Here is a 27,358-nt window from a genome sequence, read left to right on the forward strand (position 1 = left end):
CTATAGTTTTTCGAGCGAGCGCAGCGAGCGAGCAATGCGTAAACGTGCGTCACAAACCAATTGATTAGCACGTAGGTACACAGAAATATTTGCACCTGCCCGAGGAGCCGGAAGCTTTTATCGAATTGCTCACTGAGCAAAGTTTACATGTTATCAATTGTTTTACACAAAGAGTAATAGTTCGACGAAGTACAGTGCAACGTGAGTACCAGTATCGCTGAGAGAACTTGGAACTAACCGGAACTAAATGTAAGGAAATATAAAGTATATGTATAACCAGGAAGTTGAAACTAATGAAAATATATGTTAGGAACTATGAAGTATGTGTGTAGCATGAAAATTGTAATCGTTGCTTGCTCGCAGCGTGCGCTCGTAAAAATCTAGTCCAACCTCACAACCGATGCGGCTCGCTCTCAAATTTGAAGTAAATCGCCTTCTTATCGAAGGTCGAACGCCAGTGGGATTGGTTTTATGTTAGGCTATAGTTTTTCGAGCGAGCGGAGCGAGCGAGCAATGCCTAAACGTGCGTCTCAATCCAATTCATTGGCACGTAGGTACATAGAAATAATTGCACCTGCCCGAAGAGCCGGAAGCTTTTATCGAATTGCTCACTGAGCAAAGTTTACATGTTATCAATAGTTTTACACAAAGAGTAATAGTGCGACGAAGTACAGTGCAACGTGAGTACCAGTATCGCTGAGAAAACTTGGAAATAACCGGAACTAAATGTAAGGAAATATAAAGTATATGTATAACCAGGAAGTTGAAACTAATGAAAATATATGTTAGGAATTATATAGAATGTGTGTAGCATAAAATTGTAATCGTTGCTCGCTCCGCACGCTCGTAAAAAAATGGTCCAACCTCACAACCGATCCGGCTCGCTCGCAAATTTGAAGTAAATCGCCTCCATATCGAAGGACGAACGCAGGTGGCATTGGTTTTAGGTTAGGCTATAGTTTTTCGAGCGAGCGCAGCGAGCGAGCAATGCGTAAACGTGCGTCACAAACCAATTGATTAGCACGTAGGTACACAGAAATATTTGCACCTGCCCGAGGAGCCGGAAGCTTTTATCGAATTGCTCACTGAGCAAAGTTTACATGTTATCAATAGTTTTACACAAAGAGTAATAGTGCGACGAAGTACAGTGCAACGTGAGTACCAGTATCGCTGAGAAAACTTGGAAATAACCGGAACTAAATGTAAGGAAATATAAAGTATATGTATAACCAGGAAGTTGAAACTAATGAAAATATATGTTAGGAACTATGAAGTATGTGTGTAGCATGAAAATTGTAATCGTTGCTTGCTCGCAGCGTGCGCTCGTAAAAATCTAGTCCAACCTCACAACCGATGCGGCTCGCTCTCAAATTTGAAGTAAATCGCCTTCTTATCGAAGGTCGAACGCCAGTGGGATTGGTTTTATGTTAGGCTATAGTTTCTCGAGCGAGCGCAGCGAGCGAGCAATGCCTAAACGTGCGTCTCAATCCAATTCATTGGCACGTAGGCACATAGAAATATTTGCACCAGCCCGAGGAGCCGGAAGCTTTTATCGAATTGCTCACTGAGCAAAGTTTACATGTTATCAATAGTTTTACACAAAGAGTAATAGTTCGACGAAGTACAGTGCAACGTGAGTACCAGTATCGCTGAGAAAACTTGGAACTAACCGGAACTAAATGTAAGGAAATATAAAGTATATGTATAACCAGGAATTTGAAACTAATGAAAATATATGTTAGGAATTATATAGAATATGTGTAGCATAAAATTGTAATCGTTGCTCGCTCCGCACGCTCGTAAAAAAATGGTCCAACCTCACAACCGATCCGGCTCGCTCGCAAATTTGAAGTAAATCGCCTCCATATCGAAGGACGAACGCAGGTGGGATTGGTTTTATGTTAGGCTATAGTTTTTCGAGCGAGCGCAGCGAGCGAGCAATGCCTAAACGTGCGTCTCAATCCAATTCATTGGCACGTAGGCACATAGAAATAATTGCACCTGCCCGAAGAGCCGGAAGCTTTTATCGAATTGCTCACTGAGCAAAGTTTACATGTTATCAATAGTTTTACACAAAGAGTAATAGTTCGACGAAGTACAGTGCAACGTGAGTACCAGTATCGCTGAGAAAACTTGGAAATAACCGGAACTAAATGTAAGGAAATATAAAGTATATGTATAACCAGGAAGTTGAAACTACTGAAAATATATGTTAGGAATTATATAGAATGTGTGTAGCATAAAATTGTAATCGTTGCTCGCTCCGCACGCTCGTAAAAAAATGGTCCAACCTCACAACCGATCCGGCTCGCTCACAAATTTGAAGTAAATCGCCTCCATATCGAAGGACGAACGCAGGTGGGATTGGTTTTAGGTTAGGCTATAGTTTTTCGAGCGAGCGCAGCGAGCGAGCAATGCCTAAACGTGCATCTCAAACCAATTGATTGGCACGTAGGTACATAGAAATATTTGCACCAGCCCGAGGAGCCGGAAGCTTTTATCGAATTGCTCACTGAGCAAAGTTTACATGTTATCAATAGTTTTACACAAAGAGTAATAGTTCGACGAAGTACAGTGCAACGTGAGTACCAGTATCGCTGAGAAAACTTGGAAATAACCGGAACTAAATGTAAGGAAATATAAAGTATATGTATAACCAGGAAGTTGAAACTATTGAAAATATATGTTAGGAATTATATAGAATGTGTGTAGCATAAAATTGTAATCGTTGCTCGCTCCGCACGCTCGTAAAAAAATGGTCCAACCTCACAACCGATGCGGCTCGCTCTCAAATTTGAAGTAAATCGCCTTCTTATCGAAGGTCGAACGCCAGTGGGATTGGTTTTATGTTAGGCTATAGTTTCTCGAGCGAGCGCAGCGAGCGAGCAATGCCTAAACGTGCGTCTCAATCCAATTCATTCGCACGTAGGCACATAGAAATATTTGCACCAGCCCGAGGAGCCGGAAGCTTTTATCGAATTGCTCACTGAGCAAAGTTTACATGTTATCAATAGTTTTACACAAAGAGTAATAGTTCGACGAAGTACAGTGCAACGTGAGTACCAGTATCGCTGAGAAAACTTGGAACTAACCGGAACTAAATGTAAGGAAATATAAAGTATATGTATAACCAGGAATTTGAAACTAATGAAAATATATGTTAGGAATTATATAGAATATGTGTAGCATAAAATTGTAATCGTTGCTCGCTCCGCACGCTCGTAAAAAAATGGTCCAACCTCACAACCGATCCGGCTCGCTCGCAAATTTGAAGTAAATCGCCTCCATATCGAAGGACGAACGCAGGTGGGATTGGTTTTATGTTAGGCTATAGTTTTTCGAGCGAGCGCAGCGAGCGAGCAATGCCTAAACGTGCGTCTCAATCCAATTCATTGGCACGTAGGCACATAGAAATAATTGCACCTGCCCGAAGAGCCGGAAGCTTTTATCGAATTGCTCACTGAGCAAAGTTTACATGTTATCAATAGTTTTACACAAAGAGTAATAGTTCGACGAAGTACAGTGCAACGTGAGTACCAGTATCGCTGAGAAAACTTGGAAATAACCGGAACTAAATGTAAGGAAATATAAAGTATATGTATAACCAGGAAGTTGAAACTACTGAAAATATATGTTAGGAATTATATAGAATGTGTGTAGCATAAAATTGTAATCGTTGCTCGCTCCGCACGCTCGTAAAAAAATGGTCCAACCTCACAACCGATCCGGCTCGCTCACAAATTTGAAGTAAATCGCCTCCATATCGAAGGACGAACGCAGGTGGGATTGGTTTTAGGTTAGGCTATAGTTTTTCGAGCGAGCGCAGCGAGCGAGCAATGCCTAAACGTGCATCTCAAACCAATTGATTGGCACGTAGGTACATAGAAATATTTGCACCAGCCCGAGGAGCCGGAAGCTTTTATCGAATTGCTCACTGAGCAAAGTTTACATGTTATCAATAGTTTTACACAAAGAGTAATAGTTCGACGAAGTACAGTGCAACGTGAGTACCAGTATCGCTGAGAAAACTTGGAAATAACCGGAACTAAATGTAAGGAAATATAAAGTATATGTATAACCAGGAAGTTGAAACTAATGAAAATATATGTTAGGAATTATATAGAATGTGTGTAGCATAAAATTGTAATCGTTGCTCGCTCCGCACGCTCGTAAAAAAATGGTCCAACCTCACAACCGATCCGGCTCGCTCGCAAATTTGAAGTAAATCGCCTCCATATCGAAGGACGAACGCAGGTGGCATTGGTTTTAGGTTAGGCTATAGTTTTTCGAGCGAGCGCAGCGAGCGAGCAATGCGTAAACGTGCGTCACAAACCAATTGATTAGCACGTAGGTACACAGAAATATTTGCACCTGCCCGAGGAGCCGGAAGCTTTTATCGAATTGCTCACTGAGCAAAGTTTACATGTTATCAATAGTTTCATACAAAGAGTAATAGTGCGACGAAGTACAGTGCAACGTGAGTACCAGTATCGCTGAGAAAACTTGGAAATAACCGGAACTAAATGTAAGGAAATATAAAGTATATGTATAACCAGGAAGTTGAAACTAATGAAAATATATGTTAGGAACTATGAAGTATGTGTGTAGCATGAAAATTGTAATCGTTGCTTGCTCGCAGCGTGCGCTCGTAAAAATCTAGTCCAACCTCACAACCGATGCGGCTCGCTCTCAAATTTGAAGTAAATCGCCTTCTTATCGAAGGTCGAACGCCAGTGGGATTGGTTTTATGTTAGGCTATAGTTTCTCGAGCGAGCGCAGCGAGCGAGCAATGCCTAAACGTGCGTCTCAATCCTATTCATTGGCACGTAGGCACATAGAAATAATTGCACCTGCCCGAAGAGCCGGAAGCTTTTATCGAATTGCTCACTGAGCAAAGTTTACATGTTATCAATAGTTTTACACAAAGAGTAATAGTTCGACGAAGTACAGTGCAACGTGAGTACCAGTATCGCTGAGAAAACTTGGAAATAACCGGAACTAAATGTAAGGAAATATAATGTATATGTATAACCAGGAAGTTGAAACTAATGAAAATATATGTTAGGAATTATATAGAATGTGTGTAGCATAAAATTGTAACCGTTGCTCGCTCCGCACGCTCGTAAAAAAATGGTCCAACCTCACAACCGATCCGGCTCGCTCGCAAATTTGAAGTAAATCGCCTCCATATCGAAGGACGAACGCAGGTGGGATTGGTTTTAGGTTAGGCTATAGTTTTTCGAGCGAGCGCAGCGAGCGAGCAATGCGTAAACGTGCGTCACAAACCAATTGATTAGCACGTAGGTACACAGAAATATTTGCACCTGCCCGAGGAGCCGGAAGCTTTTATCGAATTGCTCACGGAGCAAAGTTTACATGTTATCAATTGTTTTACACAAAGAGTAATAGTTCGGCGAAGTGCAGTGCAACGTGAGTACCAATATCGCTGAGAAAACATGGAAATAACAGGAAATATATGTAAGGAAATATAAAGTATATGTATGACCAGGAAGTTGAATCTAATGAAAATATATGTTAGGAATTATAAAGAATGTGTGTAGCATAAAATTGTAATCGTTGCTCGCTCCGCTCGCTCATAAAAAGATAGTCCAACCTCACAACCGATCCGGCACGTTCGCAAATTTGAAGTGAATTGCCTCCTTACCGAAAAACGAACGAAAGAGGGATTGGTTTTAGGTTAGGCTATAGTTTTTCGAGCGAGCGCAGCGAGCGAGCAATGCCTAAACGTGCGTCTCAATCCAATTCATTGGCACGTAGGCACATAGAAATAATTGCACCTGCCCGAAGAGCCGGAAGCTTTTATCGAATTGCTCACTGAGCAAAGTTTACATGTTATCAATAGTTTTACACAAAGAGTAATAGTTCGACGAAGTACAGTGCAACGTGAGTACCAGTATCGCTGAGAAAACTTGGAACTAACCGGAACTAAATGTAAGGAAATATAAAGTATATGTATAACAAGGAAGTTGAAACTAATGAAAATATATGTTAGGAACTATGAAGTATGTGTGTAGCATGAAAATTGTAATCGTTGCTTGCTCGCAGCGTGCGCTCGTAAAAATCTAGTCCAACCTCACAACCGATGCGGCTCGCACTCAAATTTGAAGTAAATCGCCTTCTTATCGAAGGTCGAACGCCAGTGGGATTGGTTTTATGTTAGGCTATAGTTTTTCGAGCGAGCGCAGCGAGCGAGCAATGCCTAAACGTGCGTCACAAACCAATTGATTAGCACGTAGGTACATAGAAATATTTGCACCAGCCCGAGGAGCCGGAAGCTTTTATCGAATTGCTCACTGAGCAAAGTTTACATGTTATCAATAGTTTTACACAAAGAGTAATAGTTCGACGAAGCACAGTGCAACGTGAGTACCAGTATCGCTGAGAAAACTTGGAAATAACCGGAACTAAATGTAAGGAAATATAAAGTATATGTATGACCAGGAAGTTGAATCTAATGAAAATATATGTTAGGAATTATAAAGAATGTGTGTAGCATAAAATTGTAATCGTTGCTCGCTCCGCACGCTCGTAAAAAAATGGTCCAACCTCACAACCGATCCGGCTCGCTCGCAAATTTGAAGTATATCGCCTCCATATCGAAGGACGAACGCAGGTGGGATTGGTTTTAGGTTAGGCTATAGTTTTTCGAGCGAGCGCAGCGAGCGAGCAATGCCTAAACGTGCATCTCAAACCAATTGATTGGCACGTAGGTACATAGAAATATTTGCACCAGCCCGAGGAGCCGGAAGCTTTTATCGAATTGCTCACTGAGCAAAGTTTACATGTTATTAATAGTTTTACACAAAGAGTAATAGTTCGACGAAGTACAGTGCAACGTGAGTACCAGTATCGCTGAGAAAACTTGGAAATAACCGGAACTAAATGTAAGGAAATATAAAGTATATGTATAACCAGGAAGTTGAAACTAATGAAAATATATGTTAGGAATTATATAGAATGTGTGTAGCATAAAATTGTAATCGTTGCTCGCTCCGCACGCTCGTAAAAAAATGGTCCAACCTCACAACCGATCCGGCTCGCTCGCAAATTTGAAGTAAATCGCCACCATATCGAAGGACGAACGCAGGTGGAATTGGTTTTAGGTTAGGCTATAGTTTTTCGAGCGAGCGCAGCGAGCGAGCAATGCGTATACGTGCGTCACAATCCAATTGATTAGCACGTAGGTACACAGAAATATTTGCACCTGCCCGAGGAGCCGGAAGCTTTTATCGAATTGCTCACTGAGCAAAGTTTACATGTTATCAATTGTTTTACACAAAGAGTAATAGTTCGGCGAAGTGCAGTGCAACGTGAGTACCAATATCGCTGAGAAAACTTGGAACTAACCGGAACTAAATGTAAGGAAATATAAAGTATATGTATAACCAGGAAGTTGAAACTAATGAAAATATATGTTTGGAATTATATAGAATGTGTGTAGCATAAAATTGTAATCGTTGCTCGCTCCGCACGCTCGTAAAAAAATGGTCCAACCTCACAACCGATCCGGCTCGCTCGCAAATTCGAAGTAAATCGCCTCCATATCGAAGGACGAACGCAGGTGGGATTGGTTTTAGGATAGGCTATAGTTTTTCGAGCGAGCGCAGCGAGCGAGCAATGCCTAAACGTGCGTCACAAACCAATTGATTAGCACGTAGGTACACAGAAATATTTGCACCTGCCCGAGGAGCCGGAAGCTTTTATCGAATTGCTCACTGAGCAAAGTTTACATGTTATCAATTGTTTTACACAAAGAGTAATAGTTCGACGAAGTACAGTGCAACGTGAGTACCAGTATCGCTGAGAGAACTTGGAACTAACCGGAACTAAATGTAAGGAAATATAAAGTATATGTATAACCAGGAAGTTGAAACTAATGAAAATATATGTTAGGAACTATGAAGTATGTGTGTAGCATGAAAATTGTAATCGTTGCTTGCTCGCAGCGTGCGCTCGTAAAAATCTAGTCCAACCTCACAACCGATGCGGCTCGCTCTCAAATTTGAAGTAAATCGCCTTCTTATCGAAGGTCGAACGCCAGTGGGATTGGTTTTATGTTAGGCTATAGTTTTTCGAGCGAGCGGAGCGAGCGAGCAATGCCTAAACGTGCGTCTCAATCCAATTCATTGGCACGTAGGCACATAGAAATAATTGCACCTGCCCGAAGAGCCGGAAGCTTTTATCGAATTGCTCACTGAGCAAAGTTTACATGTTATCAATAGTTTTACACAAAGAGTAATAGTGCGACGAAGTACAGTGCAACGTGAGTACCAGTATCGCTGAGAAAACTTGGAAATAACCGGAACTAAATGTAAGGAAATATAAAGTATATGTATAACCAGGAAGTTGAAACTAATGAAAATATATGTTAGGAATTATATAGAATGTGTGTAGCATAAAATTGTAATCGTTGCTCGCTCCGCACGCTCGTAAAAAAATGGTCCAACCTCACAACCGATCCGGCTCGCTCGCAAATTTGAAGTAAATCGCCTCCATATCGAAGGACGAACGCAGGTGGCATTGGTTTTAGGTTAGGCTATAGTTTTTCGAGCGAGCGCAGCGAGCGAGCAATGCGTAAACGTGCGTCACAAACCAATTGATTAGCACGTAGGTACACAGAAATATTTGCACCTGCCCGAGGAGCCGGAAGCTTTTATCGAATTGCTCACTGAGCAAAGTTTACATGTTATCAATTGTTTTACACAAAGAGTAATAGTTCGACGAAGTACAGTGCAACGTGAGTACCAGTATCGCTGAGAGAACTTGGAACTAACCGGAACTAAATGTAAGGAAATATAAAGTATATGTATAACCAGGAAGTTGAAACTAATGAAAATATATGTTAGGAACTATGAAGTATGTGTGTAGCATGAAAATTGTAATCGTTGCTTGCTCGCAGCGTGCGCTCGTAAAAATCTAGTCCAACCTCACAACCGATGCGGCTCGCTCTCAAATTTGAAGTAAATCGCCTTCTTATCGAAGGTCGAACGCCAGTGGGATTGGTTTTATGTTAGGCTATAGTTTTTCGAGCGAGCGGAGCGAGCGAGCAATGCCTAAACGTGCGTCTCAATCCAATTCATTGGCACGTAGGCACATAGAAATAATTGCACCTGCCCGAAGAGCCGGAAGCTTTTATCGAATTGCTCACTGAGCAAAGTTTACATGTTATCAATAGTTTTACACAAAGAGTAATAGTGCGACGAAGTACAGTGCAACGTGAGTACCAGTATCGCTGAGAAAACTTGGAAATAACCGGAACTAAATGTAAGGAAATATAAAGTATATGTATAACCAGGAAGTTGAAACTAATGAAAATATATGTTAGGTATTATATAGAATGTGTGTAGCATAAAATTGTAATCGTTGCTCGCTCCGCACGCTCGTAAAAAAATGGTCCAACCTCACAACCGATCCGGCTCGCTCGCAAATTTGAAGTAAATCGCCTCCATATCGAAGGACGAACGCAGGTGGCATTGGTTTTAGGTTAGGCTATAGTTTTTCGAGCGAGCGCAGCGAGCGAGCAATGCGTAAACGTGCGTCACAAACCAATTGATTAGCACGTAGGTACACAGAAATATTTGCACCTGCCCGAGGAGCCGGAAGCTTTTATCGAATTGCTCACTGAGCAAAGTTTACATGTTATCAATTGTTTTACACAAAGAGTAATAGTTCGACGAAGTACAGTGCAACGTGAGTACCAGTATCGCTGAGAAAACTTGGAACTAACCGGAACTAAATGTAAGGAAATATAAAGTATATGTATAACCAGGAAGTTGAAACTAATGAGAATATATGTTAGGAACTATGAAGTATGTGTGTAGCATGAAAATTGTAATCGTTGCTTGCTCGCAGCGTGCGCTCGTAAAAATCTAGTCCAACCTCACAACCGATGCGGCTCGCTCTCAAATTTGAAGTAAATCGCCTTCTTATCGAAGGTCGAACGCCAGTGGGATTGGTTTTATGTTAGGCTATAGTTTCTCGAGCGAGCGCAGCGAGCGAGCAATGCCTAAACGTGCGTCTCAATCCTATTCATTGGCACGTAGGCACATAGAAATAATTGCACCTGCCCGAAGAGCCGGAAGCTTTTATCGAATTGCTCACTGAGCAAAGTTTACATGTTATCAATAGTTTTACACAAAGAGTAATAGTGCGACGAAGTACAGTGCAACGTGAGTACCAGTATCGCTGAGAAAACTTGGAAATAACCGGAACTAAATGTAAGGAAATATAAAGTATATGTATAACCAGGAAGTTGAAACTAATGAAAATATATGTTAGGAATTATATAGAATGTGTGTAGCATAAAATTGTAATCGTTGCTCGCTCCGCACGCTCGTAAAAAAATGGTCCAACCTCACAACCGATCCGGCTCGCTCGCAAATTTGAAGTAAATCGCCTCCATATCGAAGGACGAACGCAGGTGGCATTGGTTTTAGGTTAGGCTATAGTTTTTCGAGCGAGCGCAGCGAGCGAGCAATGCGTAAACGTGCGTCACAAACCAATTGATTAGCACGTAGGTACACAGAAATATTTGCACCTGCCCGAGGAGCCGGAAGCTTTTATCGAATTGCTCACTGAGCAAAGTTTACATGTTATCAATTGTTTTACACAAAGAGTAATAGTTCGACGAAGTACAGTGCAACGTGAGTACCAGTATCGCTGAGAGAACTTGGAACTAACCGGAACTAAATGTAAGGAAATATAAAGTATATGTATAACCAGGAAGTTGAAACTAATGAAAATATATGTTAGGAATTATAAAGAATGTGTGTAGCATAAAATTGTAATCGTTGCTCGCTCCGCTCGCTCATAAAAAGATAGTCCAACCTCACAACCGATCCGGCACGTTCGCAAATTTGAAGTGAATTGCCTCCTTACCGAAAAACGAACGAAAGAGGGATTGGTTTTAGGTTAGGCTATAGTTTTTCGAGCGAGCGCAGCGAGCGAGCAATGCGTAAACGTGCGTCACAAACCAATTGATTAGCACGTAGGTACATAGAAATAATTGCACCTGCCCGAAGAGCCGGAAGCTTTTATCGAATTGCTCACTGAGCAAAGTTTACATGTTATCAATAGTTTTACACAAAGAGTAATAGTTCGACGAAGTACAGTGCAACGTGAGTACCAGTATCGCTGAGAAAACTTGGAACTAACCGGAACTAAATGTAAGGAAATATAAAGTATATGTATAACCAGGAAGTTGAAACTAATGAAAATATATGTTAGGAACTATGAAGTATGTGTGTAGCATGAAAATTGTAATCGTTGCTTGCTCGCAGCGTGCGCTCGTAATAATCTAGTCCAACCTCACAACCGATGCGGCTCGCTCTCAAATTTGAAGTAAATCGCCTTCTTATCGAAGGTCGAACGCCAGTGGGATTGGTTTTATGTTAGGCTATAGTTTTTCGAGCGAGCGCAGCGAGCGAGCAATGCCTAAACGTGCGTCTCAATCCAATTCATTGGCACGTAGGCACATAGAAATAATTGCACCTGCCCGAAGAGCCGGAAGCTTTTATCGAATTGCTCACTGAGCAAAGTTTACATGTTATCAATAGTTTTACACAAAGAGTAATAGTTCGACGAAGTACAGTGCAACGTGAGTACCAGTATCGCTGAGAAAACTTGGAAATAACCGGAACTAAATGTAAGGAAATATAAAGTATATGTATAACCAGGAAGTTGAAACTAATGAAAATATATGTTAGGAATTATATAGAATGTGTGTAGCATAAAATTGTAATCGTTGCTCGCCCCGCACGCTCGTAAAAAAATGGTCCAACCTCACAACCGATCCGGTTCGCTCGCAAATTTGAAGTAAATCGCCTCCATATCGAAGGACGAACGCAGGTGGGATTGGTTTTAGGTTAGGCTATAGTTTTTCGAGCGAGCGCAGCGAGCGAGCAATGCGTAAACGTGCGTCACAAACCAATTGATTAGCACGTAGGTACACAGAAATATTTGCACCTGCCCGAGGAGCCGGAAGCTTTTATCGAATTGCTCACTGAGCAAAGTTTACATGTTATCAATAGTTTTACACAGAGAGTAATAGTTCGACGAAGTACAGTGCAACGTGAGTACCAGTATCGCTGAGAAAACTTGGAAATAACCGGAACTAAATGTAAGGAAATATAAAGTATATGTATAACCAGGAAGTTGAAACTAATGAAAATATATGTTAGGAATTATATAGAATGTGTGTAGCATAAAATTGTAATCGTTGCTCGCTCCGCACGCTCGTAAAAAAATGGTCCAACCTCACAACCGATCCGGCTCGCTCGCAAATTTGAAGTAAATCGCCTCTATATCGAAGGACGAACGCAGGTGGGATTGGTTTTAGGTTAGGCTATAGTTTTTCGAGCGAGCGCAGCGAGCGAGCAATGCGTATACGTGCGTCACAAACCAATTGATTAGCACGTAGGTACACAGAAATATTTGCACCTGCCCGAGGAGCCGGAAGCTTTTATCGAATTGCTCACTGAGCAAAGTTTACATGTTATCAATTGTTTTACACAAAGAGTAATAGTTCGACGAAGTACAGTGCAACGTGAGTACCAGTATCGCTGAGAAAACTTGGAACTAACCGGAACTAAATGTAAGGAAATATAAAGTATATGTATAACCAGGAAGTTGAAACTAATGAAAATATATGCTGGAACTATGAAGTATGTGTGTAGCATGAAAATTGTAATCGTTGCTTGCTCGCAGCGTGCGCTCGTAAAAATCTAGTCCAACCTCACAACCGATGCGGCTCGCTCTCAAATTTGAAGTAAATCGCCTTCTTATCGAAGGTCGAACGCCAGTGGGATTGGTTTTATGTTAGGCTATAGTTTCTCGAGCGAGCGCAGCGAGCGAGCAATGCCTAAACGTGCGTCTCAATCCAATTCATTGGCACGTAGGCACATAGAAATAATTGCACCTGCCCGAAGAGCCGGCAGCTTTTATCGAATTGCTCACTGAGCAAAGTTTACATGTTATCAATAGTTTTACACAAAGAGTAATAGTTCGACGAAGTACAGTGCAACGTGAGTACCAGTATCGCTGAGAAAACTTGGAAATAACCGGAACTAAATGTAAGGAAATATAAAGTATATGTATGACCAGGAAGTTGAATCTAATGAAAATATATGTTAGGAATTATAAAGAATGTGTGTAGCATAAAATTGTAATCGTTGCTTGCTCGCAGCGTGCGCTCGTAAAAATCTAGTCCAACCTCACAACCGATGCGGCTCGCTCTCAAATTTGAAGTAAATCGCCTTCTTATCGAAGGTCGAACGCCAGTGGGATTGGTTTTATGTTAGGCTATAGTTTTTCGAGCGAGCGCAGCGAGCTAGCAATGCCTAAACGTGCGTCTCAATCCAATTCATTGGCACGTAGGCACATAGAAATAATTGCACCTGCCCGAAGAGCCGGAAGCTTTTATCGAATTGCTCACTGAGCAAAGTTTACATGTTATCAATAGTTTTACACAAAGAGTAATAGTTCGACGAAGTACAGTGCAACGTGAGTACCAGTATCGCTGAGAAAACTTGGAAATAACCGGAACTAAATGTAGGGAAATATAAAGTATATGTATAACCAGGAAGTTGAAACTAATGAAAATATATGTTAGGAATTATATAGAATGTGTGTAGCATAAAATTGTAATCGTTGCTCGCTCCGCACGCTCGTAAAAAAATGGTCCAACCTCACAACCGATGCGGCTCGCTCTCAAATTTGAAGTAAATCGCCTTCTTATCGAAGGTCGAACGCCAGTGGGATTGGTTTTATGTTAGGCTATAGTTTTTCGAGCGAGCGGAGCGAGCGAGCAATGCCTAAACGTGCGTCTCAATCCAATTCATTGGCACGTAGGCACATAGAAATAATTGCACCTGCCCGAAGAGCCGGAAGCTTTTATCGAATTGCTCACTGAGCAAAGTTTACATGTTATCAATAGTTTTACACAAAGAGTAATAGTGCGACGAAGTACAGTGCAACGTGAGTACCAGTATCGCTGAGAAAACTTGGAAATAACCGGAACTAAATGTAAGGAAATATAAAGTATATGTATAACCAGGAAGTTGAAACTAATGAAAATATATGTTAGGAATTATATAGAATGTGTGTAGCATAAAATTGTAATCGTTGCTCGCTCCGCACGCTCGTAAAAAAATGGTCCAACCTCACAACCGATCCGGCTCGCTCGCAAATTTGAAGTAAATAGCCTCCATATCGAAGGACGAACGCAGGTGGCATTGGTTTTAGGTTAGGCTATAGTTTTTCGAGCGCAGCGAGCGAGCAATGCGTAAACATGCGTCACAAACCAATTGATTAGCACGTAGGTACACAGAAATATTTGCACCTGCCCGAGGAGCCGGAAGCTTTTATCGAATTGCTCACTGAGGAATGTTTACATGTTATCAATTGTTTTACACAAAGAGTAATAGTTCGACGAAGTACAGTGCAACGTGAGTACCAGTATCGCTGAGAAAACTTGGAACTAACCGGAACTAAATGTAAGGAAATATAAAGTATATGTATAAGCAGGAAGTTGAAACTAATGAAAATATATGTTAGGAACTATGAAGTATGTGTGTAGCATCAAAATTGTAATCGTTGCTTGCTCGCAGCGTGCGCTCGTAAAAATCTAGTCCAACCTCACAACCGATGCGGCTCGCTCTCAAATTTGAAGTAAATCGCCTTCTTATCGAAGGTCGAACGCCAGTGGGATTGGTTTTATGTTAGGCTATAGTTTCTCGAGCGAGCGCAGCGAGCGAGCAATGCCTAAACGTGCGTCTCAATCCTATTCATTGGCACGTAGGCACATAGAAATAATTGCACCTGCCCGAAGAGCCGGAAGCTTTTATCGAATTGCTCACTGAGCAAAGTTTACATGTTATCAATAGTTTTACACAAAGAGTAATAGTTCGACGAAGTACAGTGCAACGTGAGTACCAGTATCGCTGAGAAAACTTGGAAATAACCGGAACTAAATGTAAGGAAATATAATGTATATGTATAACCAGGAAGTTGAAACTAATGAAAATATATGTTAGGAATTATATAGAATGTGTGTAGCATAAAATTGTAATCGTTGCTCGCTCCGCACGCTCGTAAAAAAATGGTCCAACCTCACAACCGATCCGGCTCGCTCGCAAATTTGAAGTAAATCGCCTCCATATCGAAGGACGAACGCAGGTGGGATTGGTTTTAGGTTAGGCTATAGTTTTTCGAGCGAGCACAGCGAGCGAGCAATGCGTAAACGTGCGTCACAAACCAATTGATTAGCACGTAGGTACACAGAAATATTTGCACCTGCCCGAGGAGCCGGAAGCTTTTATCGAATTGCTCACTGAGCAAAGTTTACATGTTATCAATAGTTTTACACAAAGAGTAATAGTTCGACGAAGTACAGTGCAACGTGAGTACCAGTATCGCTGAGAAAACTAGGAAATAACCGGAACTAAATGTATGGAAATATAAAGTATATGTATAACCAGGAAGTTGAAACTAATGAAAATATATGTTAGGAATTATATAGAATGTGTGTAGCATAAAATTGTAATCGTTGCTCGCTCCGCACGCTCGTAAAAAAATGGTCCAACCTCACAACCGATCCGGCTCGCTCGCAAATTTGAAGTAAATCGCCTCCATATCGAAGGACGAACGCAGGTGGCATTGGTTTTAGGTTAGGCTATAGTTTTTCGAGCGAGCGCAGCGAGCGAGCAATGCGTAAACGTGCGTCACAAACCAATTGATTAGCACGTAGGTACACAGAAATATTTGCACCTGCCCGAGGAGCCGGAAGCTTTTATCGAATTGCTCACTGAGCAAAGTTTACATGTTATCAATTGTTTTACACAAAGAGTAATAGTTCGACGAAGTACAGTGCAACGTGAGTACCAGTATCGCTGAGAAAACTTGGAAATAACCGGAACTAAATGTAAGGAAATATAAAGTATATGTATAACCAGGAAGTTGAAACTAATGAAAATATATGTTAGGAATTATATAGAATGTGTGTAGCATAAAATTGTAATCGTTGCTCGCTCCGCACGCTCGTAAAAAAATGGTCCAACCTCACAACCGATCCGGCTCGCTCGCAAATTTGAAGTAAAACGCCTCCATATCGAAGGACGAACGCAGGTGGGATTGGTTTTAGGTTAGGCTATAGTTTTTCGAGCGAGCGCAGCGAGCGAGCAATGCGTATACGTGCGTCACAAACCAATTGATTAGCACATAGGTACACAGAAATATTTGCACCTGCCCGAGGAGCCGGAAGCTTTTATCGAATTGCTCACTGAGCAAAGTTTACATGTTATCAATTGTTTTACACAAAGAGTAATAGTTCGGCGAAGTGCAGTGCAACGTGAGTACCAATATCGCTGAGAAAACATGGAAATAACAGGAACTAAATGTAAGGAAATATAAAGTATATGTATAACCAGGAAGTTGAAACTAATGAAAATATATGTTAGGAACTATGAAGTATGTGTGTAGCATAAAATTGTAATCGTTGCTCGCTCCGCACGCTCGTAAAAAAATGGTCCAACCTCGCAACCGATGCGGCTCGCTCTCAAATTTGAAGTAAATCGCCTTCTTATCGAAGGTCGAACGCCAGTGGGATTGGTTTTATGTTAGGCTATAGTTTTTCGAGCGAGCGGAGCGAGCGAGCAATGCCTAAACGTGCGTCTCAATCCAATTCATTGGCACGTAGGCACATAGAAATAATTGCACCTGCCTGAAGAGCCGGAAGCTTTTATCGAATTGCTCACTGAGCAAAGTTTACATGTTATCAATAGTTTTACACAAAGAGTAATAGTGCGACGAAGTACAGTGCAACGTGAGTACCAGTATCGCTGAGAAAACTTGGAAATAACCGGAACTAAATGTAAGGAAATATAAAGTATATGTATGACCAGGAAGTTGAATCTAATGAAAATATATGTTAGGAATTATAAAGAATGTGTGTAGCATAAAATTGTAATCGTTGCTTGCTCGCAGCGTGCGCTCGTAAAAATCTAGTCCAACCTCACAACCGATGCGGCTCGCTCTCAAATTTGAAGTAAATCGCCTTCTTATCGAAGGTCGAACGCCAGTGGGATTGGTTTTATGTTAGGCTATAGTTTTTCGAGCGAGCGCAGCGAGCTAGCAATGCCTAAACGTGCGTCTCAATCCAATTCATTGGCACGTAGGCACATAGAAATAATTGCACCTGCCCGAAGAGCCGGAAGCTTTTATCGAATTGCTCACTGAGCAAAGTTTACATGTTATCAATAGTTTTACACAAAGAGTAATAGTTCGACGAAGTACAGTGCAACGTGAGTACCAGTATCGCTGAGAAAACTTGGAAATAACCGGAACTAAATGTAGGGAAATATAAAGTATATGTATAACCAGGAAGTTGAAACTAATGAAAATATATGTTAGGAATTATATAGAATGTGTGTAGCATAAAATTGTAATCGTTGCTCGCTCCGCACGCTCGTAAAAAAATGGTCCAACCTCACAACCGATGCGGCTCGCTCTCAAATTTGAAGTAAATCGCCTTCTTATCGAAGGTCGAACGCCAGTGGGATTGGTTTTATGTTAGGCTATAGTTTTTCGAGCGAGCGGAGCGAGCGAGCAATGCCTAAACGTGCGTCTCAATCCAATTCATTGGCACGTAGGCACATAGAAATAATTGCACCTGCCCGAAGAGCCGGAAGCTTTTATCGAATTGCTCACTGAGCAAAGTTTACATGTTATCAATAGTTTTACACAAAGAGTAATAGTGCGACGAAGTACAGTGCAACGTGAGTACCAGTATCGCTGAGAAAACTTGGAAATAACCGGAACTAAATGTAAGGAAATATAAAGTATATGTATAACCAGGAAGTTGAAACTAATGAAAATATATGTTAGGAATTATATAGAATGTGTGTAGCATAAAATTGTAATCGTTGCTCGCTCCGCACGCTCGTAAAAAAATGGTCCAACCTCACAACCGATCCGGCTCGCTCGCAAATTTGAAGTAAATAGCCTCCATATCGAAGGACGAACGCAGGTGGCATTGGTTTTAGGTTAGGCTATAGTTTTTCGAGCGAGCGCAGCGAGCGAGCAATGCGTAAACATGCGTCACAAACCAATTGATTAGCACGTAGGTACACAGAAATATTTGCACCTGCCCGAGGAGCCGGAAGCTTTTATCGAATTGCTCACTGAGGAATGTTTACATGTTATCAATTGTTTTACACAAAGAGTAATAGTTCGACGAAGTACAGTGCAACGTGAGTACCAGTATCGCTGAGAAAACTTGGAACTAACCGGAACTAAATGTAAGGAAATATAAAGTATATGTATAAGCAGGAAGTTGAAACTAATGAAAATATATGTTAGGAACTATGAAGTATGTGTGTAGCATCAAAATTGTAATCGTTGCTTGCTCGCAGCGTGCGCTCGTAAAAATCTAGTCCAACCTCACAACCGATGCGGCTCGCTCTCAAATTTGAAGTAAATCGCCTTCTTATCGAAGGTCGAACGCCAGTGGGATTGGTTTTATGTTAGGCTATAGTTTCTCGAGCGAGCGCAGCGAGCGAGCAATGCCTAAACGTGCGTCTCAATCCTATTCATTGGCACGTAGGCACATAGAAATAATTGCACCTGCCCGAAGAGCCGGAAGCTTTTATCGAATTGCTCACTGAGCAAAGTTTACATGTTATCAATAGTTTTACACAAAGAGTAATAGTTCGACGAAGTACAGTGCAACGTGAGTACCAGTATCGCTGAGAAAACTTGGAAATAACCGGAACTAAATGTAAGGAAATATAATGTATATGTATAACCAGGAAGTTGAAACTAATGAAAATATATGTTAGGAATTATATAGAATGTGTGTAGCATAAAATTGTAATCGTTGCTCGCTCCGCACGCTCGTAAAAAAATGGTCCAACCTCACAACCGATCCGGCTCGCTCGCAAATTTGAAGTAAATCGCCTCCATATCGAAGGACGAACGCAGGTGGGATTGGTTTTAGGTTAGGCTATAGTTTTTCGAGCGAGCGCAGCGAGCGAGCAATGCGTAAACGTGCGTCACAAACCAATTGATTAGCACGTAGGTACACAGAAATATTTGCACCTGCCCGAGGAGCCGGAAGCTTTTATCGAATTGCTCACTGAGCAAAGTTTACATGTTATCAATAGTTTTACACAAAGAGTAATAGTTCGACGAAGTACAGTGCAACGTGAGTACCAGTATCGCTGAGAAAACTTGGAAATAACCGGAACTAAATGTATGGAAATATAAAGTATATGTATAACCAGGAAGTTGAAACTAATGAAAATATATGTTAGGAACTATGAAGTATGTGTGTAGCATAAAATTGTAATCGTTGCTCGCTCCGCACGCTCGTAAAAAAATGGTCCAACCTCGCAACCGATGCGGCTCGCTCTCAAATTTGAAGTAAATCGCCTTCTTATCGAAGGTCGAACGCCAGTGGGATTGGTTTTATGTTAGGCTATAGTTTTTCGAGCGAGCGGAGCGAGCGAGCAATGCCTAAACGTGCGTCTCAATCCAATTCATTGGCACGTAGGCACATAGAAATAATTGCACCTGCCTGAAGAGCCGGAAGCTTTTATCGAATTGCTCACTGAGCAAAGTTTACATGTTATCAATAGTTTTACACAAAGAGTAATAGTGCGACGAAGTACAGTGCAACGTGAGTACCAGTATCGCTGAGAAAACTTGGAAATAACCGGAACTAAATGTAAGGAAATATAAAGTATATGTATAACCAGGAAGTTGAAACTAATGAAAATATATGTTAGGTATTATATAGAATGTGTGTAGCATAAAATTGTAATCGTTGCTCGCTCCGCACGCTCGTAAAAAAATGGTCCAACCTCACAACCGATCCGGCTCGCTCGCAAATTTGAAGTAAATCGCCTCCATATCGAAGGACGAACGCAGGTGGCATTGGTTTTAGGTTAGGCTATAGTTTTTCGAGCGAGCGCAGCGAGCGAGCAATGCGTAAACGTGCGTCACAAACCAATTGATTAGCACGTAGGTACACAGAAATATTTGCACCTGCCCGAGGAGCCGGAAGCTTTTATCGAATTGCTCACTGAGCAAAGTTTACATGTTATCAATAGTTTTACACAAAGAGTAATAGTTCGACGAAGTGCAGTGCAACGTGAGTACCAATATCGCTGAGAAAACATGGAAATAACAGGAAATATATGTAAGGAAATATAAAGTATATGTATGACCAGGAAGTTGAATCTAATGAAAATATATGTTAGGAATTATAAAGAATGTGTGTAGCATAAAATTGTAATCGTTGCTCGCTCCGCTCGCTCATAAAAAGATAGTCCAACCTCACAACCGATCCGGCACGTTCGCAAATTTGAAGTGAATTGCCTCCTTACCGAAAAACGAACGAAAGAGGGATTGGTTTTAGGTTAGGCTATAGTTTTTCGAGCGAGCGCAGCGAGCGAGCAATGCCTAAACGTGCGTCTCAATCCAATTCATTGGCACGTAGGCACATAGAAATAATTGCACCTGCCCGAAGAGCCGGAAGCTTTTATCGAATTGCTTACTGAGCAAAGTTTACATGTTATCAATAGTTTTACACAAAGAGTAATAGTTCGACGAAGTACAGTGCAACGTGAGTACCAGTATCGCTGAGAAAACTTGGAACTAACCGGAACTAAATGTAAGGAAATATAAAGTATATGTATAACCAGGAAGTTGAAACTAATGAAAATATATGTTAGGAACTATGAAGTATGTGTGTAGCATGAAAATTGTAATCGTTGCTTGCTCGCAGCGTGCGCTCGTAAAAATCTAGTCCAACCTCACAACCGATGCGGCTCGCTCTCAAATTTGAAGTAAATCGCCTTCTTATCGAAGGTCGAACGCCAGTGGGATTGGTTTTAGGTTAGGCTATAGTTTTTCGAGCGAGCGCAGCGAGCGAGCAATGCCTAAACGTGCGTCTCAATCCAATTCATTGGCACGTAGGCACATAGAAATAATTGCACCTGCCCGAAGAGCCGGAAGCTTTTATCGAATTGCTCACTGAGCAAAGTTTACATGTTATCAATAGTTTTACACAAAGAGTAATAGTGCGACGAAGTACAGTGCAACGTGAGTACCAGTATCGCTGAGAAAACTTGGAACTAACCGGAACTAAATGTAAGGAAATATAAAGTATATGTATAAGCAGGAAGTTGAAACTAATGAAAATATATGTTAGGAACTATGAAGTATGTGTGTAGCATGAAAATTGTAATCGTTGCTTGCTCGCAGCGTGCGCTCGTAAAAATCTAGTCCAACCTCACAACCGATGCGGCTCGCTCTCAAATTTGAAGTAAATCGCCTTCTTATCGAAGGTCGAACGCCAGTGGGATTGGTTTTATGTTAGGCTATAGTTTCTCGAGCGAGCGCAGCGAGCGAGCAATGCCTAAACGTGCGTCTGAATCCTATTCATTGGCACGTAGGCACATAGAAATAATTGCACATGCCCGAAGAGCCGGAAGCTTTTATCGAATTGCTCACTGAGCAAAGTTTACATGTTATCAATAGTTTTACACAAAGAGTAATAGTTCGACGAAGTACAGTGCAACGTGAGTACCAGTATCGCTGAGAAAACTTGGAAATAACCGGAACTAAATGAAAGGAAATATAATGTATATGTATAACCAGGAAGTTGAAATTAATGAAAATATATGTTAGGAATTATATAGAATGTGTGTAGCATAAAATTGTAATCGTTGCTCGCTCCGCACGCTCGTAAAAAAATGGTCCAACCTCACAACCGATCCGGCTCGCTCGCAAATTTGAAGTAAATCGCCTCCATATCGAAGGACGAACGCAGGTGGGATTGGTTTTAGGTTAGGCTATAGTTTTTCGAGCGAGCGCAGCGAGCGAGCAATGCGTAAACGTGCGTCACAAACCAATTGATTAGCACGTAGGTATACAGAAATATTTGCACCTGCCCGAGGAGCCGGAAGCATTTATCGAATTGCTCACTGAGCAAAGTTTACATGTTATCAATAGTTTTACACAAAGAGTAATAGTTCGACGAAGTACAGTGCAACGTGAGTACCAGTATCGCTGAGAAAACTTGGAAATAACCGGAACTAAATGTAAGGAAATATAAAGTATATGTATAACCAGGAAGTTGAAACTAATGAAAATATATGTTAGGAATTATATAGAATGTGTGTAGCATAAAATTGTAATCGTTGCTCGCTCCGCACGCTCGTAAAAAAATGGTCCAACCTCACAACCGATCCGGCTCGCTCGCAAATTTGAAGTAAATCGCCTCCATATCGAAGGACGAACGCAGGTGGCATTGGTTTTAGGTTAGGCTATAGTTTTTCGAGCGAGCGCAGCGAGCGAGCAATGCGTAAACGTGCGTCACAAACCAATTGATTAGCACGTAGGTACACAGAAATATTTGCACCTGCCCGAGGAGCCGGAAGCTTTTATCGAATTGCTCACTGAGCAAAGTTTACATGTTATCAATTGTTTTACACAAAGAGTAATAGTTCGACGAAGTACAGTGCAACGTGAGTACCAGTATCGCTGAGAAAACTTGGAACTAACCGGAACTAAATGTAAGGAAATATAAAGTATATGTATAACCAGGAAGTTGAAACTAATGAAAATATATGTTAGGAACTATGAAGTATGTGTGTAGCATGAAAATTGTAATCGTTGCTTGCTCGCAGCGTGCGCTCGTAAAAATCTAGTCCAACCTCACAACCGATGCGGCTCGCTCTCAAATTTGAAGTAAATCGCCTTCTTATCGAAGGTCGAACGCCAGTGGGAATGGTTTTATGTTAGGCTATAGTTTCTCGAGCGAGCGCAGCGAGCGAGCAATGCCTAAACGTGCGTCTCAATCCTATTCATTGGCACGTAGGCACATAGAAATAATTGCACCTGCCCGAAGAGCCGGAAGCTTTTATCGAATTGCTCACTGAGCAAAGTTTACATGTTATCAATAGTTTTACACAAAGAGTAATAGTTCGACGAAGTACAGTGCAACGTGAGTACCAGTATCGCTGAGAAAACTTGGAAATAACCGGAACTAAATGTAAGGAAATATAATGTATATGTATAACCAGGAAGTTGAAACTAATGAAAATATATGTTAGGAATTATATAGAATGTGTGTAGCATAAAATTGTAATCGTTGCTCGCTCCGCACGCTCGTAAAAAAATGGTCCAACCTCACAACCGATCCGGCTCGCTCGGAAATTTGAAGTAAATCGCCTCCATATCGAAGGACGAACGCAGGTGGGATTGGTTTTAGGTTAGGCTATAGTTTTTCGAGCGAGCGCAGCGAGCGAGCAATGCGTAAACGTGCGTCACAAACCAATTGATTAGCACGTAGGTACACAGAAATATTTGCACCTGCCCGAGGAGCCGGAAGCTTTTATCGAATTGCTCACTGAGCAAAGTTTACATGTTATCAATAGTTTTACACAAAGAGTAATAGTTCGACGAAGTACAGTGCAACGTGAGTACCAGTATCGCTGAGAAAACTTGGAAATAACCGGAACTAAATGTAAGGAAATATAAAGTATATGTATAACCAGGAAGTTGAACCTAATGAAAATATATGTTAGGAATTATATAGAATGTGTGTAGCATAAAACTGTAATCGTTGCTCGCTCCGCACGCTCGTAAAAAAATGGTCCAACCTCACAACCGATCCGGCTCGCTCGCAAATTTGAAGTGAATTGCCTCCTTACCGAAAAACGAACGAAAGAGGGATTGGTTTTAGGTTAGGCTATAGTTTTTCGAGCGAGCGCAGCGAGCGAGCAATGCCTAAACGTGCGTCTCAATCCAATTCATTGGCACGTAGGCACATAGAAATAATTGCACCTGCCCGAAGAGCCGGAAGCTTTTATCGAATTGCTCACTGAGCAAAGTTTACATGTTATCAATAGTTTTACACAAAGAGTAATAGTTCGACGAAGTACAGTGCAACGTGAGTACCAGTATCGCTGAGAAAACTTGGAAATAACCGGAACTAAATGTAAGGAAATATAATGTATATGTATAACCAGGAAGTTGAAACTAATGAAAATATATGTTAGGAATTATATAGAATGTGTGTAGCATAAAATTGTAATCGTTGCTCGCTCCGCACGCTCGTAAAAAAATGGTCCAACCTCACAACCGATCCGGCTCGCTCGCAAATTTGAAGTAAATCGCCTCCATATCGAAGGACGAACGCAGGTGGGATTGGTTTTAGGTTAGGCTATAGTTTTTCGAGCGAGCGCAGCGAGCGAGCAATGCGTAAACGTGCGTCACAAACCAATTGATTAGCACGTAGGTATACAGAAATATTTGCACCTGCCCGAGGAGCCGGAAGCTTTTATCGAATTGCTCACTGAGCAAAGTTTACATGTTATCAATAGTTTTACACAAAGAGTAATAGTTCGACGAAGTACAGTGCAACGTGAGTACCAGTATCGCTGAGAAAACTTGGAAATAACCGGAACTAAATGTAAGGAAATATAAAGTATATGTATAACCAGGAAGTTGAAACTAATGAAAATATATGTTAGGAATTATATAGAATGTGTGTAGCATAAAATTGTAATCGTTGCTCGCTCCGCACGCTCGTAAAAAAATGGTCCAACCTCACAACCGATCCGTCTCGCTCGCAAATTTGAAGTAAATCGCCTCCATATCGAAGGACGAACGCAGGTGGCATTGGTTTTAGGTTAGGCTATAGTTTTTCGAGCGAGCGCAGCGAGCGAGCAATGCCTAAACGTGCGTCTCAATCCTATTCATTGGCACGTAGGCACATAGAAATAATTGCACCTGCCCGAAGAGCCGGAAGCTTTTATCGAATTGCTCACTGAGCAAAGTTTACATGTTATCAATAGTTTTACACAAAGAGTAATAGTTCGACGAAGTACAGTGCAACGTGAGTACCAGTATCGCTGAGAAAACTTGGAAATAACCGGAACTAAATGTAAGGAAATATAATGTATATGTATAACCAGGAAGTTGAAACTAATGAAAATATATGTTAGGAATTATATAGAATGTGTGTAGCATAAAATTGTAATCGTTGCTCGCTCCGCACGCTCGTAAAAAAAATGGTCCAACCTCACAACCGATCCGGCTCGCTCGCAAATTTGAAGTAAATCGCCTCCATATCGAAGGACGAACGCAGGTGGGATTGGTTTTAGGTTAGGCTATAGTTTTTCGAGCGAGCGCAGCGAGCGAGCAATGCGTAAACGTGCGTCACAAACCAATTGATTAGCACGTAGGTACACAGAAATATTTGCACCTGCCCGAGGAGCCGGAAGCTTTTATCGAATTGCTCACTGAGCAAAGTTTACATGTTATCAATAGTTTTACACAAAGAGTAATAGTTCGACGAAGTACAGTGCAACGTGAGTACCAGTATCGCTGAGAAAACTTGGAAATAACCGGAACTAAATGTAAGGAAATATAAAGTATATGTATAACCAGGAAGTTGAAACTAATGAAAATATATGTTAGGAATTATATAGAATGTGTGTAGCATAAAATTGTAATCGTTGCTCGCTCCGCACGCTCGTAAAAAAATGGTCCAACCTCACAACCGATCCGGCTCGCTCGCAAATTTGAAGTAAAACGCCTCCATATCGAAGGACGAACGCAGGTGGGATTGGTTTTAGGTTAGGCTATAGTTTTTCGAGCGAGCGCAGCGAGCGAGCAATGCGTATACGTGCGTCACAAACCAATTGATTAGCACGTAGGTACACAGAAATATTTGCACCTGCCCGAGGAGCCGGAAGCTTTTATCGAATTGCTCACTGAGCAAAGTTTACATGTTATAAATTGTTTTACACAAAGAGTAATAGTTCGGCGAAGTGCAGTGCAACGTGAGTACCAATATCGCTGAGAAAACATGGAAATAACAGGAACTAAATGTAAGGAAATATAAAGTATATGTATAACCAGGAAGTTGAAACTAATGAAAATATATGTTAGGAACTATGAAGTATGTGTGTAGCATAAAATTGTAATCGTTGCTCGCTCCGCACGCTCGTAAAAAAATGGTCCAACCTCACAACCGATCCGGCTCGCTCGCAAATTTGAAGTAAATCGCCTCCATATCGAAGGACGAACGCAGGTGGGATTGGTTTTAGGTTAGGCTATAGTTTTTCGAGCGAGCGCAGCGAGCGAGCAATGCGTAAACGTGCGTCACAAACCAATTGATTAGCACGTAGGTATACAGAAATATTTGCACCTGCCCGAGGAGCCGGAAGCTTTTATCGAATTGCTCACTGAGCAAAGTTTACATGTTATCAATAGTTTTACACAAAGAGTAATAGTTCGACGAAGTACAGTGCAACGTGAGTACCAGTATCGCTGAGAAAACTTGGAAATAACCGGAACTAAATGTAAGGAAATATAAAGTATATGTATAACCAGGAAGTTGAAACTAATGAAAATATATGTTAGGAATTATATAGAATGTGTGTAGCATAAAATTGTAATCGTTGCTCGCTCCGCACGCTCGTAAAAAAATGGTCCAACCTCACAACCGATCCGTCTCGCTCGCAAATTTGAAGTAAATCGCCTCCATATCGAAGGACGAACGCAGGTGGCATTGGTTTTAGGTTAGGCTATAGTTTTTCGAGCGAGCGCAGCGAGCGAGCAATGCCTAAACGTGCGTCTCAATCCTATTCATTGGCACGTAGGCACATAGAAATAATTGCACCTGCCCGAAGAGCCGGAAGCTTTTATCGAATTGCTCACTGAGCAAAGTTTACATGTTATCAATAGTTTTACACAAAGAGTAATAGTTCGACGAAGTACAGTGCAACGTGAGTACCAGTATCGCTGAGAAAACTTGGAAATAACCGGAACTAAATGTAAGGAAATATAATGTATATGTATAACCAGGAAGTTGAAACTAATGAAAATATATGTTAGGAATTATATAGAATGTGTGTAGCATAAAATTGTAATCGTTGCTCGCTCCGCACGCGCGTAAAAAAAATGGTCCAACCTCACAACCGATCCGGCTCGCTCGCAAATTTGAAGTAAATCGCCTCCATATCGAAGGACGAACGCAGGTGGGATTGGTTTTAGGTTAGGCTATAGTTTTTCGAGCGAGCGCAGCGAGCGAGCAATGCGTAAACGTGCGTCACAAACCAATTGATTAGCACGTAGGTACACAGAAATATTTGCACCTGCCCGAGGAGCCGGAAGCTTTTATCGAATTGCTCACTGAGCAAAGTTTACATGTTATCAATAGTTTTACACAAAGAGTAATAGTTCGACGAAGTACAGTGCAACGTGAGTACCAGTATCGCTGAGAAAACTTGGAAATAACCGGAACTAAATGTAAGGAAATATAAAG

Source organism: Bombus terrestris, chromosome 7, assembly GCF_910591885.1.
Source record: "Bombus terrestris chromosome 7, iyBomTerr1.2, whole genome shotgun sequence".
Taxonomy (NCBI): domain Eukaryota; kingdom Metazoa; phylum Arthropoda; class Insecta; order Hymenoptera; family Apidae; genus Bombus; species Bombus terrestris.